The following is a 15,964-nucleotide window of genomic DNA, read 5'->3' as shown; positions in this document are numbered from 1 at the left end:
AAATGCTGGCGGACTACTCTACTTAAGCTCCTGGCTAGATTCTAGTTGGCACCTACTCTGGCTGCCTGTAACCAGTATACTCCTATGGGTTGTTCATCTACCTTTCTTTGGTTGACTCTCAAATAGCACTACTATTGATGCTCTTAAGCACACGCCACCGAGCCACACATGTCATGAGTCCTGAATGACTTATAAAAACCATTCACCATGGGTCAGTCTCCGACCATCTGTGTATGATTCCATAGAGCAGCAGTTCCCAACCTGTGGTCTGCGGACCCCCAGGGTTTTGTGACACATTCCCAGGGGATCCGCAGGTCTCTAGCGCTCCCCTAAGCCGTCTCTCATAATTCCAGGCATTGGGACCGGCTGCTGGATAAGGAAAAATCCTCGCGCCCTCACAGCACACAAGGGGCAGAGGGACCAAAATAAAACCAGGGCACTCACTATTCAGCCTTAGGTGCAAGCTGAAGGGAGTCGCACTCACATGGCAGTGCTGGTGTTCCCTTGTGTGTAAATATGTGTGTGTTTGGGCCCAGAGCTTTTTTTAAATGCCCCTGTTCCCTCTCCACTTCTGGCCACCAGTCGCCTGCAAGCAGAAGCGCTGTGCCTCTGGGGGTTTGAGGCTGAACAACAATCGAGCCCATGAGGCTGAACAGCAATCGGGCACCTCAAGGCCTGGGCCAGCAGAAAGGCAATTCTCCAGTTGGGACCGCTCGACAGAACACAAAAGTGTTTTTATATTTGTTGCTTCATTTCTGCAACAGATTTAACTACAAAGTTACTTGTATATCAAGCAGTTTTCGGGCAACAATAAAAGTGTCAACATAACTCTGGTGATTAAAGTACCTGCTTGAGAAAGATGGGAGTTTTGTCTCGTGGTAGTTTTGATTCACCTAAGGTAGTGAAGATGGTTAATATGCCTGCCGCAAACAAATGTGTGTTGTGCATATCAAAGAACAGTATTTTATGTGCATAGCTTAGTGGGGTACTGCTTTTGTCACAGAGATTCTTTTGTTACTGTGCAGTTCATCATAAGTTACAATCGTAATCTAGCACAGTGAGCTATGAACTGCCATCAAAGACCTACATGCAAACTGCATGGTACAAGTTAGAAAGTTATTTTTTTTCCCTTTCTCTCATTATCCTAATGCTGCTAAAAAAGGTTTGTTTGGCTAGAAAGGCATTCTTATTATTAAAGTGAATGCTAACCAGTGTGTTATGTTATGAATTCTGACCAGGCACTCTTAACAAATGCCTACCAGTATGGATGACGTGAATATTACACCTTGTAGTCCCCTTTGCCTTATGTAACATTTTCTATATACGGATTTCCACATGTATGAATATTTGTCTCTGTATGTGTGTGATGTAAAGTGCTCCAACACCCGACACTGGTATGACAGGCGCAATAAAACAAATAAAATACATGTGACAGAATGGCTATTGAGAGATGAGAGGCACTATTGGAGAGTGATAGTTAGGTAATCATTGAAGAGCCCCAACAAAGATTGTCGTATCCTGGTGCACAGTAAGGTCATCATTTACTATGTTTTAAAAGCTAATACAATTGAATATCTAATGATAAATGTGTTGTAGACTGCACCATTTTGTCCCAAATCTTCTTGGGAAGAGACCCCCTCAAAGCCCCCATTTGTAGTGATCAGGCTTGCTCACAGTCTAGTGTAGTTCCTATATTCCCAATAGGCTCTGCGCATTGGAATAATATATCCTATAGATTTGACGTAGGACTGAGGTCACTAGGTCTCTATCGAGTATACTAGACTTAATTGTGAGTGCCAGCTAGCTCAGAGATCACTAGAAACTTTCTTGAATACACAAGAAGGGATTAGTTTCTGATAACCGCATGAACATGACAACTTTGTTTCCCAAGAATAAGAAATGTATCTCTAGAGTCGCGGAAACAATAGATAGTTATTTCACTCAGTCAATCGTGCATGCTTCGTTTCACCAGAGGTGCAGAGAAATAGAGAGACGGGTGTTTTCAATAAAAGGATTTATTGAACAGTCTTCTTTCTCATGCAGAGGAAATGAACTGCTACAATCGTAATACTGGTTGCACAGTACAATGCGTACAGTACGAAGAGTATTATAAAATAATACTGTAAAAGCATGATATGGTTTCTAAGCCATAAAATACATAGAATACATACATTAATAAAGAAAGACTAAAAGTACTCAACTGGTGCTTCTAAAATACGCCTACCCCTGTGTATCTAACCTAGGTCTAGTACAAGGGAAGATGTAAGTGAGGTGTAGCTTAGTTTCAGTATTCTTTGCCAAGAATCTAATCTAAGAATTCTCTAAGGGTCTAATCAGCTCCGTACCTTGGTTTTAGAATGAAGGAGGTCCGGTATCTCTCTCTCAGGGCTCGATTTCCCAACAACCCGCAAGGGTAGGTTGGAAACACTGGAGCTGGATTTCTTAGCAAGAGAAAAGACAGCGTCTCTCTCAGAGCGTCTGCTGGATGGTCGACTTCGTTCGGCACTTGCTGTAGCAGGGCGTCGGGCAAGTAGATAGTCGAACTGCTTCAAACCACCGTTTGTTTGCCTGGGCAAGTGTGGGCATATTTATACCTTGAAGGTGCCTAGTTTGACGTAAGGTTGGACATAATACCGTCATCAAGGACTCAGTTCTTTGAAAACTCAATGAGTTCTTGGATATATCAATATTCAAGCAAGGGAAAGTCCCTGACTGCTGAAGGTGTTTTTTTTCCAAGAAATCGTTGTGGATTTTCAGAACTAGTGGAAGTAGCCATGCCGTATTTGAACTGCATAGGCTAAATCTAAATATGGTTATGATTTCTATGACTATGTAAGGATAGGGTGATTTATACCTATATATGGGCATTAATCGGGAAAATTACACTAGGGTCACAATACGAATCCCACCAAACACTTAAAAACAAGACCTTACACTGGCTAAAAACCAACAGACCCCTTCCCAGGGGTGTTGACGGGTTGATCCTGGGAGTAAGAAGAGTAGGGTGGGTGGGGTATGGCAAAAAGCAATTTGAAGGGGATTGTGTGATAGTTAACTTCCAAGACAGCAGAGTAGCACAAGGTATTTGTAACCAAAGGGATATAAATGGGGGTCCAAGCATTGGTGTAGTGGACCTGACTTACTTTTACCCAAGGCCTGCTGCAATCTTTAACTGTCCACATCCTGGTAGGGGTTGGAGTAGAGGCCATCTCACCTTGGTAATCTAGTGGGCCCTCAGTTCCATCCATGTGCTACATGGCCTGGATTGGAATGGAGCCCTCCTGGATATTGAACCGACATCCACAATGGGGAGGCTACTCTGGTACATAGTACGGTACAGTTGGCGCAGCCCTTAAAGCACCAGCACTGGGTAACAACCTGGTTGACAGCCCAAAGCCACCTATCACTTTACTTGGAGATAATGTGTCCCATGGGAGATTAAGCATGGGCAGCAAAACAGGAAGCCAGGATCAGTTGGAGGGTAGAGATGGCCCCGTATCCCGCGGCGAGAGAGCTGTGGCGGATCCAGTCCTCAGGATTTGCAGCTGGAACGTCGCTGGTATTGATAGGAAGATGGGCCTGCCGGATTGGAATACTCTCGTGGAGGGTTATTCCATCTGTATCTTCCAGGAAACTTGGTGCAGGGAGCCTCGCCACAAGGTGGGTTACTCAACCCACTTTGTCCCAGCTGTTTCCCTGGTGGCAGGGAAGGGACGTCCTTCGGGTGGTCTCCTTATTTGGGTTGGAACTTCCCTACAGTGCAAGGTGGAGGAGCATCCTACTAACTCTCCCGACCTCCTTAACATCACCATAAAGGACTCTAGGGGTTTCCTGCTTTTAGACATCTTCAACATCTACGCCAGAGGAACAAAGGGTGGTACACAATCGGCCACCATTGCTCTTCTGGAGGATCTCCTCAGGCAGTGCGCCCACAGATCACATCTCTTGGTGGCGGGCGATCTTAATTGCACGTTTGAGCCCCTTGATACGGATGATATATTAGGCACAGAAGAGGAGGACTCTAGGCGAGGGATTCCTGCTCTGACCTTGCCCCCCATCAAGAGGTGGACTCAAGTGGCTTTACAGATTAACTACCTTAATATGGAATTTGACTTGAGGGCAGTCAATGGGAGGTCCAAATCAGTTTTCAGAGGTGCCCATACCTACAATAGGCCAAATCATACATCTAGAATAGATTACATCTTTCTTGATGTACGTTTATGGGGTGACTTAAGGGATATGGAGATTATCTCGACCATCGAGAGCGATCATAACCTCCTCTCCCTTGTTCTTTCTCCTCAGTGGCTTAAGGGGAGGAAGAAACCCCTCCCCCATATGGCCCCGAATCCCCAGGCAGTCGACATCTCTAATTGTGGTCGACGGTTGAAGTGGGCTAAATTTACCTTATCCCCAGAGAAAGTGGCAGCCGTAGGGTGTCTATTGCTCGCAGCTTCGAACAAACTAGACCTGTCTTCCCAAGTGTCTGAAGAGGTCTCGTTGACCTTCTGCAACCTAACTAGGGAATTAAGTAACTTATTTATTCTTCCTGGTGGGTGCAGGGGAGCTCAAAATAGGGAGCGACCACCTACCAATCAGGGTTGGTATACAAAGAAATGCAGGGCTATGAAAAAAGCCTTGGTGGGAGCAGTTAAATCCAAATCCCAAGTAGCGACCAGGCTTGCAAGAAAGGATTATTATCGGACGTTGAAGGCGGCAAAAAAGGAGTGGGAGGAAAAGTTCTGGGCGGACCTTTTGGCAGCTAGTATAGGAAGGGATGCCAGGGGTTTCTGGAATCTGGTCAGTAATAGGGATAGGCCGGTATCCACGTTGGTCACATGTAACATTCCAGCCCAGAGTTGGTACAACCACTTTGAGGCCCTATATTCCTTACCTGGCGGGACAAATAGTAATACTTTGTCCACGATGGTTGAGGCAATGGTCGACCCCCCCCGATGCCTTCACTGCTAGGGAGGTCGAAAATGTAATCAAGACCTTGGTCCCATTAAAAGCTGCAGGACCAGACGGGATTCCTGGTGACCTGATACGAGCCTTCCCCAAGGATTGGGGCAAGTTGGTCGCCTCCCTGCTGAACGCAATTCTGGGGGGAGGTCCTGTACCCGATTCCTGGAAAGGGGCGGAGGTTGTCCCGATTTTCAAAAAGGGGTGTCGGGACAGCCCTGCCAACTATAGGCCTATAAGCCTTATAGACTCCTCCCAGAAGGTGGCAGGGAAGGCGATTCTGGGGAGGCTTCTCCAATGGGTAGATGATAATAAGATCCTGTCAGACCTCCAGGCGGGCTTCCGGACGGGAACTGGAACTATCGAACAGTCCTTCAGACTAATGCTCCTGTACTGGAAGGTGGTGGTCCTAGGCAAGGGCAGTCTTTATCTGGCCTTTATAGACTTGAAGACTGCCTTTGACCTGGTACCTAGGGAGGAATTGTGGAGGGTCTTGCAGACCATGGGGTTGCCCCCCTATCTCTTGTTGCTCCTAACCAAACTACATTCAGAGAACTACGCACAGGTGCGGTGGGGCGTAGGGGGGGGGGAAACGGATAGGATCCCGGTGTGCAGGGGAGTCCGCCAGGGATGTGTGCTAGCCCCCACCCTATTCTCCCTGTATGTGAATGGGGTGGTGGAGTTTTTACAACAAGAACCGGCTGATGCACCCTCCCTGGCGGGCATCCGGATCCCTACTCTGCTTTTTGCGGATGATACTCTCCTTATCTCTAAGACCCCCCAAGGTCTCCAAAAGCTTCTTGACCGTTTCCAGGAGTTCTGCTCCCTGAGGGGACTAATGATCAATATCGATAAAACCAAATATTTGGTCATGAACCCCCCCAGGAAATTAGGGCGTCCACCGGTGCTTAATAACTGTCCACTAGAGAAGGTAGCAGAGTTTGACTACCTGGGAATCCGGCTTAGTGACTCCATGAGCTGGTCCCCGCATATTAACAAAATGTTACTTAGCCATAAAAGGGTGGGTGGTGCGTTACTTAGGGAACATTGTTCTTCCCCAAAACATTGTATGGCCCCTGTTATTGATATATATAAAGCTAGAGGGGTCACCGTTGCCCTATACGGGGCTGAGCTGTGGGGTACCTGTAATTTGGAGGTACTAGCCAAAGTGGAGAGCAAATTTTTGAAAGACCTAATGGCTCTCCCTTTGAGCACACCCACAGCCCCTGTATTACTAGATTTAGGATGCAGATCGATTGCAGATCAGGCACGATTACGGCCCTTGTTGTTATGGGCTCGATTGTGGAGGGTCCCAGAATTCGCCTCATATGCTGAGGGCCTGTCCGAGGTGATGGCCTTGGGGGGTTGGCATAAGATAAAGTGGTTGAGGGATGTCAAAAGCCTTTTGGGGGAGTTGGGATTGGGCGAAGCTTGGGTTACTCGCTCTGCCCCGCCTAAAGCCACCTTGAAGAAACTGTACTGGGATTGGGTTTCTTCTAAACTTATTAGCAACCCACTACACTGTAATTCCACTGCAGTTTTCTTAAAAATCAAAGTTGTGGTGGCTTACGAACCCTATCTTGATTTGATTTCTATCGCATTTGATAGGGCTCTGTACTTTAGGTTTAGGGTGGGCACCCTACCAGTGGGCTGTTTGACATCGTGATGGAAATCTACTTCCCAGCGCTCCCCCTATTGTGCCCTATGCTCCTCGAGGGTGGAGACGGTTGCCCACATATTTTTTGAATGTCCAGACTATTGTAACCCAAGAAAGCGCTGGCTCAAACCAATATGCAGATCACTTGGCACTCGCCAATACTCAGTGGCCCTACGCATTTTACTAACAGATACCACCCTCCTTGTAGTTTGTGGCGTCTCAAAATTTTTAAAATGGTCTTGGTTGATCCGATCAAATAGGCTTTCTGTATCCATTTAATTCCTTTTTAACTGTACATACTTTCTAATTCTTTTTAAATTGCACATATTTTAATGTCTTATTGTCTTTTTATTTTATGGATGTATTCCTAGGTATATTTGTTGTATATCTATTTAATCTTTATTGTATGTACTGCTTTTAAGATATTTTCACGTATCGAAATAAAGCATAGCAACCAACCAACTAGGGTCCTAACTTCATATACAACACTAAAACATATCTAAAGCATGTGTTTACAATCCCAACAAAAATACAAACAATGCATTTGAAAAGATTTGCACACAAAACAATTAGCATTTGACTGCACTCATTTAAGAATAGTGTTTTCATATGAAGTATAAAGCATGAAAGCTTTAATACTAACTAAATCAATAATGAAATGTATATTCATGAAATGGCTATTAATAGCAGAAAAAAGTCAAGACTATCCCATAGCAGAATAGTATACTGTTTTGGTTATGAGGACAAGGTCAAATATTGTCTCTAGGAAGTATTCAAAAGGGAATTTCTTGTTCTCTAACCTCTTCCATGCTCATGACGGCTCCCGGCCATCATGAGTCACAGTGAGCGTGTGCTGATGAAGGCCGGGAGCCGTCATGACCACGCCCGCGATAGGAATGTTCAGCACTGCGGCGAAATTCACGCCGCAGTGATGAGGTTAAGAATAGTTCTACTTTAAGCAGATTACTTTGTGGCACACACAAAAAAAAAATTCTTTTAAGTTCTTTGGAAAAAAGTCAAAATTAGCCGTAGAAAAATAGAGTTCCAAAGGTTTTCGGGAGGATTGTTTTTAAAAGTGAAGGCCAAATTCAGAGTTCATGGAACGCTGTGTGCAGATTTCAAAAGTTGTTCTCTGTGTCAGGAGAAAACATCAAATCGTCTAGGCTGGCAAAGAAATCGTCTACCATAGTAGGTGAAAGTGGAACTACTTCATTAAGTAGATCAATTGTGCACAGATGAGAAGCATCGCCGTCAGCGTCAGCTGCGTTAGCAATGTTCAAATCAGATGGTACCTGTGTGCCTGTTGATCCGCGTATCTCACCTCCTGTTATATTCGCCAGTAAGATCTCAATGAATGCCGTCATCAGTATTGGTAGCCGTTGGGGGCAACACAACATGTGAGCCGTTACCGGACCCAGTAATGCATCTGCATCCGTTGGCGCAACCGATGGTAGTGTTAGACAAACATCTAACATGCATTCCTCTCCACAAAGCAGGCATCGTAGAACAGGTAAGATGCAATCTTGCCAGATTGGTCTGAATGAAAGAAACCAAGTGGTATTCAGATCTCTTAAACGAGCCAAGCCAAGAATCTGTGTAATTCTGTCACGGTACCGCATAGCCAGGAGGGCGTTCATGGTAGTCTGGGTATCGTTGGGGACTGGACTTGCCATATCGGAGCAGAAGAAACAAAAATAAAATTCCTGCTACGAGTGCCAAAATGAGAGGCAGGCCACCGAACACAGAGTGCACGAAATTTGGAAAAATGCCGAGGACTGCTTCAAATGGTGCTAACAGCCCCAAAAAAATCGTCTTAAATACATGTGCAATACCGCTGGTATCAGACATGTTTAAGATTTGACCTAACATTTCTGCGAAATGTACTGGGCAGTAGGTTGATAATAATGCATGTATCTCTGCAGAAGTCCTTGCAACTTGCAGATCATACGTTTCTCTAGACAAGGTCAGTGGCACAGTTTTTTGCAAAAGAATGGCTTTCATTCTGCTTAAAGTATCAATTCGTATTGAAGAGATATTCAGTGAAGGCCATAACGCCGACTCCCTGTCTGTCTTGCTTTTTGGATACAGTACTTGCATACAACAAGTGACCCTGGCTGACACACTAACTGGGTACGCTTTTCCTGGCAACATGACACAACAGCTGATCTTAATTGAGCATAACGTAGCTGCCATTGGAAAGTTGCCTGAAAATTGGATCTATAACTGCTGCTGGTGAACCGTGCAGGGGGCAAGAGAGGTTATTTGAAGAACCCTCACAGGCTCCGTGTAAATTATTACCTTCGCATAAAAGTGTACCGCTTAGCGAGTTCTTACAATTTTCACTACTAAGAAACACTTCCTTTCCCCCACTCCAACATTTGTGTGTGTATGGTAAATTCCAGGTTGACTTAATGTATCCTTTACCCAACCTTTCATGCATGCCTGCTGGTATGTGTTTTAAGCAATACTGAAATTGGAAAATCGTCACTGGTATCGTGATGGTGCCATGTATTATCCATTCCACGACTGGTTTCTCAGAAACAGTTAATGGTAATCTTTCAAGTTTTTCAATGCTCAGTGTGAGAAGTTGGCCTGATATATGATGTTCACTAATTCTAGTGACCACCTTGTATCAGTCCAAACAACCCTTATGGTGATTGGTTGTAAGTCAACCTTATGACCAGCTATCCTAATGGTAGCATGGACAAAGCAGTCTTAGGCTAAACTCTTTTGGCATGTGAAGCCAGCTGTTTTCCACATATAACCACTTGAATACCAGATGAAAGGACACCACACAGGTTGTTATGAAAATAAACAATATAGTTATTAATAACAAACACCTCTGAACTCTTTATGAGATCAGAGGGCTAAGCACATAACAATCTCTTAGGAAAAATACGATAAGTTGCACAAAATTACAATGGTGCCCTAGGGGCACGGCACACCATATACTAAGTAAATGGTATAAGGAAATCGATAGAAGGAATGGAGCTGTCCAGAGGCTGTAGGTTTGCTGGGACTACACTATCCTAACCTCAGGTAAGTAATAGGAGGCCCACGGGACGCGTGTGCAGAGTGTGAACTCACACGCGAGATGCGTAACAACGTCTATGGACAGTACAGTTCAAGAAAAGGTGAGTACGGACAATCCTGACTAGTTAGGACTAAAACGACTGTGAATCTGTACACTAGGAGAGTCAAGCTACCCTTGAGCACCGAAATGCTCTTGTTACCTCACCCACGGGCTGCGGGTGCATAGGTGCAAAGTTGTGTCGGGTTTCTGCGTTGAAGTCTATGGAGCCTGGAAGAAAAGATGCTGCAGGCGACCAGGAGGAAGATGTCAGTTGCGATCCACGGGTGGATCCAGGAATAAGAGGACCTGAAAGCAGAGGGGACAGTGTTCAAAGTCACTAGCCAGTGACCGGTGTGGAACCAGGAAGGAACCAGATGCTGTCGTCGCGATCAGGTGAAGAGTGGACGCTGGTCTCTGCAGCCACGTGGACCAGGAGGTGTCTTTGACAACCAGGATGGAGGCACGTGCTGTCCCAAGCAGGCTCTCGCTGTCGGCGGTGTCGGATCCGGATTTGGAGTCAACAGGCCTTGGCAAAGGCAACCCATGCGGTGAGTGGAAACGGCGTCTGGTGCGGACCAGGAGGGTCCGGGGTGCTCCTCTTTTGGAAGGGAGCAAGGGCCAGTCTGCAGCAACCAGACCAGCAGTGTAGATTTCAAGGATCGTCGTCTAGGAGGCCACTAGCCAGCCGGCAAGTGACCAGACAACGCGTCGAGCAGCAATCGAGCAAAAGGGCCCCACGCAGATCTCGTGGATGCTGGAGGGCTGGTCTTTGGTGCAGGAGCTGCTCGGGGCTGGGGCTTCTCAATCTCCAAAGCACTTTCTCGAGGATGCCTCTGAAGTTGTGCTGGAAGCGAAGTGCAGTTTCTCCAAGATGGCCGGTCCCACGTGTCTCGTCGCACCCACGGATCTCAGCTGTGCTGCAGATGTGAGTTGAGGTCGGCGAGGTCTTAAGGTGTCCCAATACCAATTGGTAAATGCACCTAAAGTACATGGATGTTAATTTAGAGAGAGAACAGCTAGGCTGTGGGTCTGATTAGCAGGCCCACAGCCAGGGAAAGTCGTAAACCAGTGAAGCAAAAAGCAAAAATCTGGGGTGACCATAGGATTGCAGACCCCACTCTCTTACACTCAGCACCGTATAGTCTGCTCCTCTTTGTGCCAAAGTGATTTGTATATCTGTAAGGTTAAAGACAGTAAACAATGACGTGGTGTTGATTAGACGCCATGGCACGTAGCCTGAACGCAGATTTTGTAACGTCCAGCCTAGCAGCATTATAGAACGTAATTGAGACGGGCCATGTTGTAACATTAGCAAGTCCTGCTCAATTATGTCAATGGCAGATGATACAATGCTGTCCAAAGAATAAATTCTGGAGGACGGAGCCGTTAACCCATTGTCCACTACAGAGAGAGCTTTCTCTAAATTAATACAATCAATTTCTCGTATTCTTTCTGCAGTTTCCATTTGCGTGACTTTCCATACTTCATTGTAAGCAGAATATATACCTGTGTATATGAAACATTTTTGACGTGGTTTACGAGGTCCAAGTAAGAAGTCTCGTAAGTCAACGCCTTCTTTAAGTAAAGTTAAGTGTTGTTTAATTTTTGGAAGTGTGGATTTCTGTAGTCACTCAAGCCATAGTTTTCCTACACTGTATGTTGTAACTATCCCTGGATGTTGTCTCTGGGAATATATTGGATCTGGCCTGTTCATTTTGAACCCTTGTGTTTTGTTCAGGAATCTATCTTGACAGTTATTCGTGTCTGTGGGCCAGACTAACCATTTTTTCCAATCATGATTAGTTCTGTTCTGTTGTAAAATCTGTTTTACGTCTACCTCCTCATCTGCAGTGCCATTACTGTCAGGTGTGGCTTTAGGTATGGACAGTTTGTTTAAATCTTTTATCTTAGCTAAGCCAAGACAATATATTTTTTGTATAGTGTCATTTAAAAACATTTTTTGTTCTGGGATAATGCAGGCTCTGAATAAGGCTTCTAAACCTTGCACCTGCCAGTCTTTTGTGCCCCAAACAGTTTTTGTCTCAATGTTGTCTTTCCAAAAGTTAAAACCTAATGTAGACAGCTGAGCATAAAAGTTTGCAGAATAAATTTGTTTAGTATTGGTCAGCATGTTTTTCATTCCTGTCTTATTCACATTTTTTAAATAAAACGTTTCTGGATTTGTGATATTAAAACCTGAGAAGTATGGAAACTTTTCATAAAATGTTTTTGAACTGCCTTTTGGCAGTGTTGGACAATGTTCCCATTGATTATAAGTAAAAACATTTCTAGGATTTGCAGATTTGTGTAAGTAATGGTGACCATAATGATTAAAACAATACATTTGTTCATAATCTGATTAACCTTCTAAGTATTCATGTTTTGTGAATTTAGCTGACATTTCTAAATCTGTCATCATATTATTAACAGTTTCAAAGTCCCACTCATCAGAAAATGTGCTGGGTGAGACAAAGTCACTCAAAGAAACCTTAAACTGGTGTGGAATCTTCAACAGTTCCACCGGGCCATAAATGTCATAATCAGTTGTGTCCCATGCTATACCACCAGGTACAGGAACTGCTGTGATGTTCACTGATGACAGGTCTCTTCGTTCACGATGAGATGATTTGTGAGGGTTCAGGAGCAAGTTGATGTTCTTACTTGCTGTGTCCATTCTACTGTATTTTCCAACTATCATCTTTCCCAAACGTAAAACAAGAATGAGCCAGAGTAGGAGAAAAAGTACACCTAACACAATCCAAAATTCAACCCATGGTGAAACCAGATATTTATTTTCAAGTTGATGAATGAGTTCTGTTATTTTTTCTTTGAAGGTTTTATTAACTGGCGTAGTTTCAGGTTCACTGGGATCCTCAGAAAATGTATCAAAGTTGATGAAATAGCCAGAGGCAGTTCTGTCAATTGTTGGGATTGCATCCGGATTTTTCGGAATCGCTGGAGCTGTTTCTTCCTTTGTCATATCAGTATAGTCAGAGGCTATATCATTGTAGACAGGTGTTTCTTGACAAACTGTTATTTGGGTTTCAAGAGGCACAAGTTCCATGGCTTTGTTGCATAGTCCTTCTTTTCTTACTATAGGTTTATCAAAGGTGATAAGTCTGTCAGTTTGAACCTCTTGTATTGTAGCAAGATTTGGACGTCTGCTACATCTTGGGAGTCCACTGGGCCTACTACTTATTATCGGCCACATGATGTGGCTTGACTAAGTCGATGGACACGATTCTGTTCTCCCTTTTTCCAGCAGGGGGGGGCAGTAACACTGATCTTGTTCCGTGGATTGCTAAGACAGGTACTGCTTTCCTATAAGAAGGCCCAAATTCCTTCTTCCCGCGATCTTTTCCCTGACTAGATCCCCAATCTTTGGAATCCATACAGGCCTTGCTGGGACAGGTGGTTTTTCTTCAGTGGTCGTTGGCTTTTGTGTTGTGTTACTCAGGCTTCTTCTTGTTTCATTTAAGTCCTGTAAAGCAGCCAAACACTCTTTGATATCAAAGGGTTTTTGTTCCACCACTGAAGTTTGACAATCAAGATCCTGGATGAACATTCTAGTACCAAATAGTAATTCATATGGAGTGATTCCCCCCAGAGAATTTCTTGGCAGATTATTAAGACTACGTTGGACATTTATTGGATGTTTGACCCACTCGTCACCCGAGCCTAATACCCTAGCTGTTATAGATTGCTTTATGTCACGGTTTTTTCTTTCCACTACCGCATTTCCCTCAGGATGGAATAGACTTGAGTACCGCAATGCAACGCCCAAGCTAGCCATGGCCTCTTTGTAAGCTCGAGAGCTAAACGCAGGACCATGGTCAGAATGTAGCATGCTGAATGCTTATGTGCCGATAAAGACTCGCAAATCTTTTATAAAAGTTTGTGCGTCAGTCGAGCGCTGAGGCCACATCCAAATGAATCTTGTCCTAATAGTTGTTGGAGCGCATCCGTCCATGTTGACGTCTGCGTGTAAAAAGTCTAATGCTGTCTAACAATGGTGTCTAAACTGGTCTGGCTACAATTTAGTCAGGTACCTGGTGGCTTTCAAAGCTATGATCCCTGTAACAGGTATCACAGTTAATTTTGAATTTGTAAACTTCGACGCTCATTCCCGGCCACCAGTACATCTCTTCTAATTCTATTAGAGATTTTAACATCCCTTGATGTGTCAGACCCTCTCCCATATGTGCTTCGTAAACCAAAGCACCTCTCTGGTTCCTGTTTGGAATTACTCTATCCCCCACTCCAGGGATTCGAACAAAAAGAACGGAGTTTGCATCAATTATGTATGTATATCCGAGTGGATAATTTAGAGGTAACGCTGCATAGCTGCCTTTCATTGAGGCATTCACTACTAGCATTGTTTCAGGGTCTATTTTTGTTTTTGAACGAGTGATTGCAGCTACGGAAGCCATTTGCACAGCTGCCTTTGCGGCCTCATCAGCCAATGAATTCCCTGCAACATGAACGCCATCACGCTGATGACTCAGTGTATGAATCACGTGAGTCTTTTGTAGTTCTTTTTGTAATAGAACTACTTGTTCCCAAAGCATTTTGTGCTTAATTGTGCCACCTTTTGCATCTTTGAAACCGTTTTGAACCCAGTTCTGCAGGTATTCATTGTAAGACTGGACGCAGTAATACGAATCGCACACTATGAGTGTGGGGAATTCGCGATCAGTATTTTCAAGCGCCATTTTGAAATCCTATAGTTCAGCTCGCTGAGCTGTACAGTGTCCGAGTGATTGAGTTTTAGTGACCATTGGTCTAAATTTACCTTCGCGCCAGCGACCTTTAACAATCGCGCACACAGCACTATAGGCTTGTTTACCCCCAATTGCGAGCTGTGCTGATCCGTCTGTATAGATTATACAGCTGTAATGTTCTAGAGGCAGAATTTCGGTCGGCAGAGGACATTCTTGTTCGTATTGGAGAAATTCTTGTGTCTTCAAGTATGGGTCAAAAACGTATTCAACGTCTGTTGCAGCAAGAGAGTTAACCCATTGTATCCATCTCGGATGTAAAGCCTTAGCATTTGGAATGCCCGCTTTTGTTACTGCCTCTAAGGCAGGTACAGGTGTAACGATCATTATGCGTTTACCCTGCGTGAGAGCTCTCTCTTTCTCTTCCAGGGGATCCTCATCAATAGTCATAAGCATTAGAATAATCCCGCCCATGTGCGGGACCCCGGAAACACTATATTATATGTGCCCCACATATATATACTCATATATATATAAATACATATATATATATATATATATAACATGCAATAGCAGCCAATAAAAACAGAGCTGAAATATGCTGTGTAGAATTTCCACCATACATGTAATCATAATAAGCATTAGAAACATGAGAAACAACAAAAAAGTTTGTTTAGAAATTGTTTTAATGCTCAGAAAGCAGTAGAAATTCTTATAACTCACTGGAAGCATAGAAAGCTCCCAGGCTGCATTGCAAATACACAGTCTAAAAAGACTGAAAAGCTAACCTGTAGCTGCATAGCAATAAACTGACACCGTGCCTTTAAGGCACTCATGACCCCCAGTATCCCATCATGCCTCAGGGGTGACAGTTAGGTCAGTTGTTCTTTCCGGCTCCTTCAGAGAAGGACCCTGGTTACACAGCTCCACTAATTTTCCTGTTTTTTGACAGAAAAACTCTTCACTTTTGACAATTTTTTGTTCTTACTCGACATTTAACATCTAGTCAAGTAAGATACTGTCTTTTTCAGTCATTTTGGTGAGCATTTTCTCCTGAAAATGCCTTCACTCTTTGACAAATGCCCTTCTTGTGGCAACAAGAAGGCCAAGTCAGACAACCACGACGTCTGTATCCTGTGTCTGCCTGAGGAACATGATCCAGGCACCTGTCCTCATTGTGAACACCTGTCAGGAAGAACTTTAAAAGACAGGGAGAGGATTCGCATTTATGGCCTAGCTCATAGGTCATCAAGAGGAAGGTCTCCGGTGAGGAAGGGCTCCAAGAAGACTCATTCATCTTCCAGAAAGAAGTCTTCACGTCCCTCACCCTCAGCATCGGGCTCGGCGCTGAGAAAAGAACCACTGGTGGATCATTCATCGCCTAAACTACCGTCGACGGCGGGCTCGCCGTCGAAGAGAAGACCAGGTACGTCGACGACGTCGAAGGATCCAGTTCCATCGTCGAAATTCCCTCCGTCGGCGTCAACCGGGCGACGTCCGACGTCGAGGAAGGGAACTCCGCCGCCGTCAACCGGGCGACGGTCGGCGTCGAGGGAG

General features: G+C 44.6%; 1 protein-coding gene across 4 annotated transcripts in view; it reads left to right on the top strand.

Annotated features, from left to right (window-relative positions):
- Positions 1-15,964, top strand: part of ANKRD45 (ankyrin repeat domain 45) — a 502,291-nt gene that overhangs the window by 155,164 nt on the left and 331,163 nt on the right. The window lies entirely within an intron of this gene.

This window comes from Lissotriton helveticus, chromosome 1_1 (genome assembly GCF_964261635.1).
Source record: "Lissotriton helveticus chromosome 1_1, aLisHel1.1, whole genome shotgun sequence".
Taxonomy (NCBI): Eukaryota; Metazoa; Chordata; class Amphibia; order Caudata; family Salamandridae; genus Lissotriton; species Lissotriton helveticus.
This window is presented reverse-complemented; position numbering and strand designations above follow the sequence as displayed.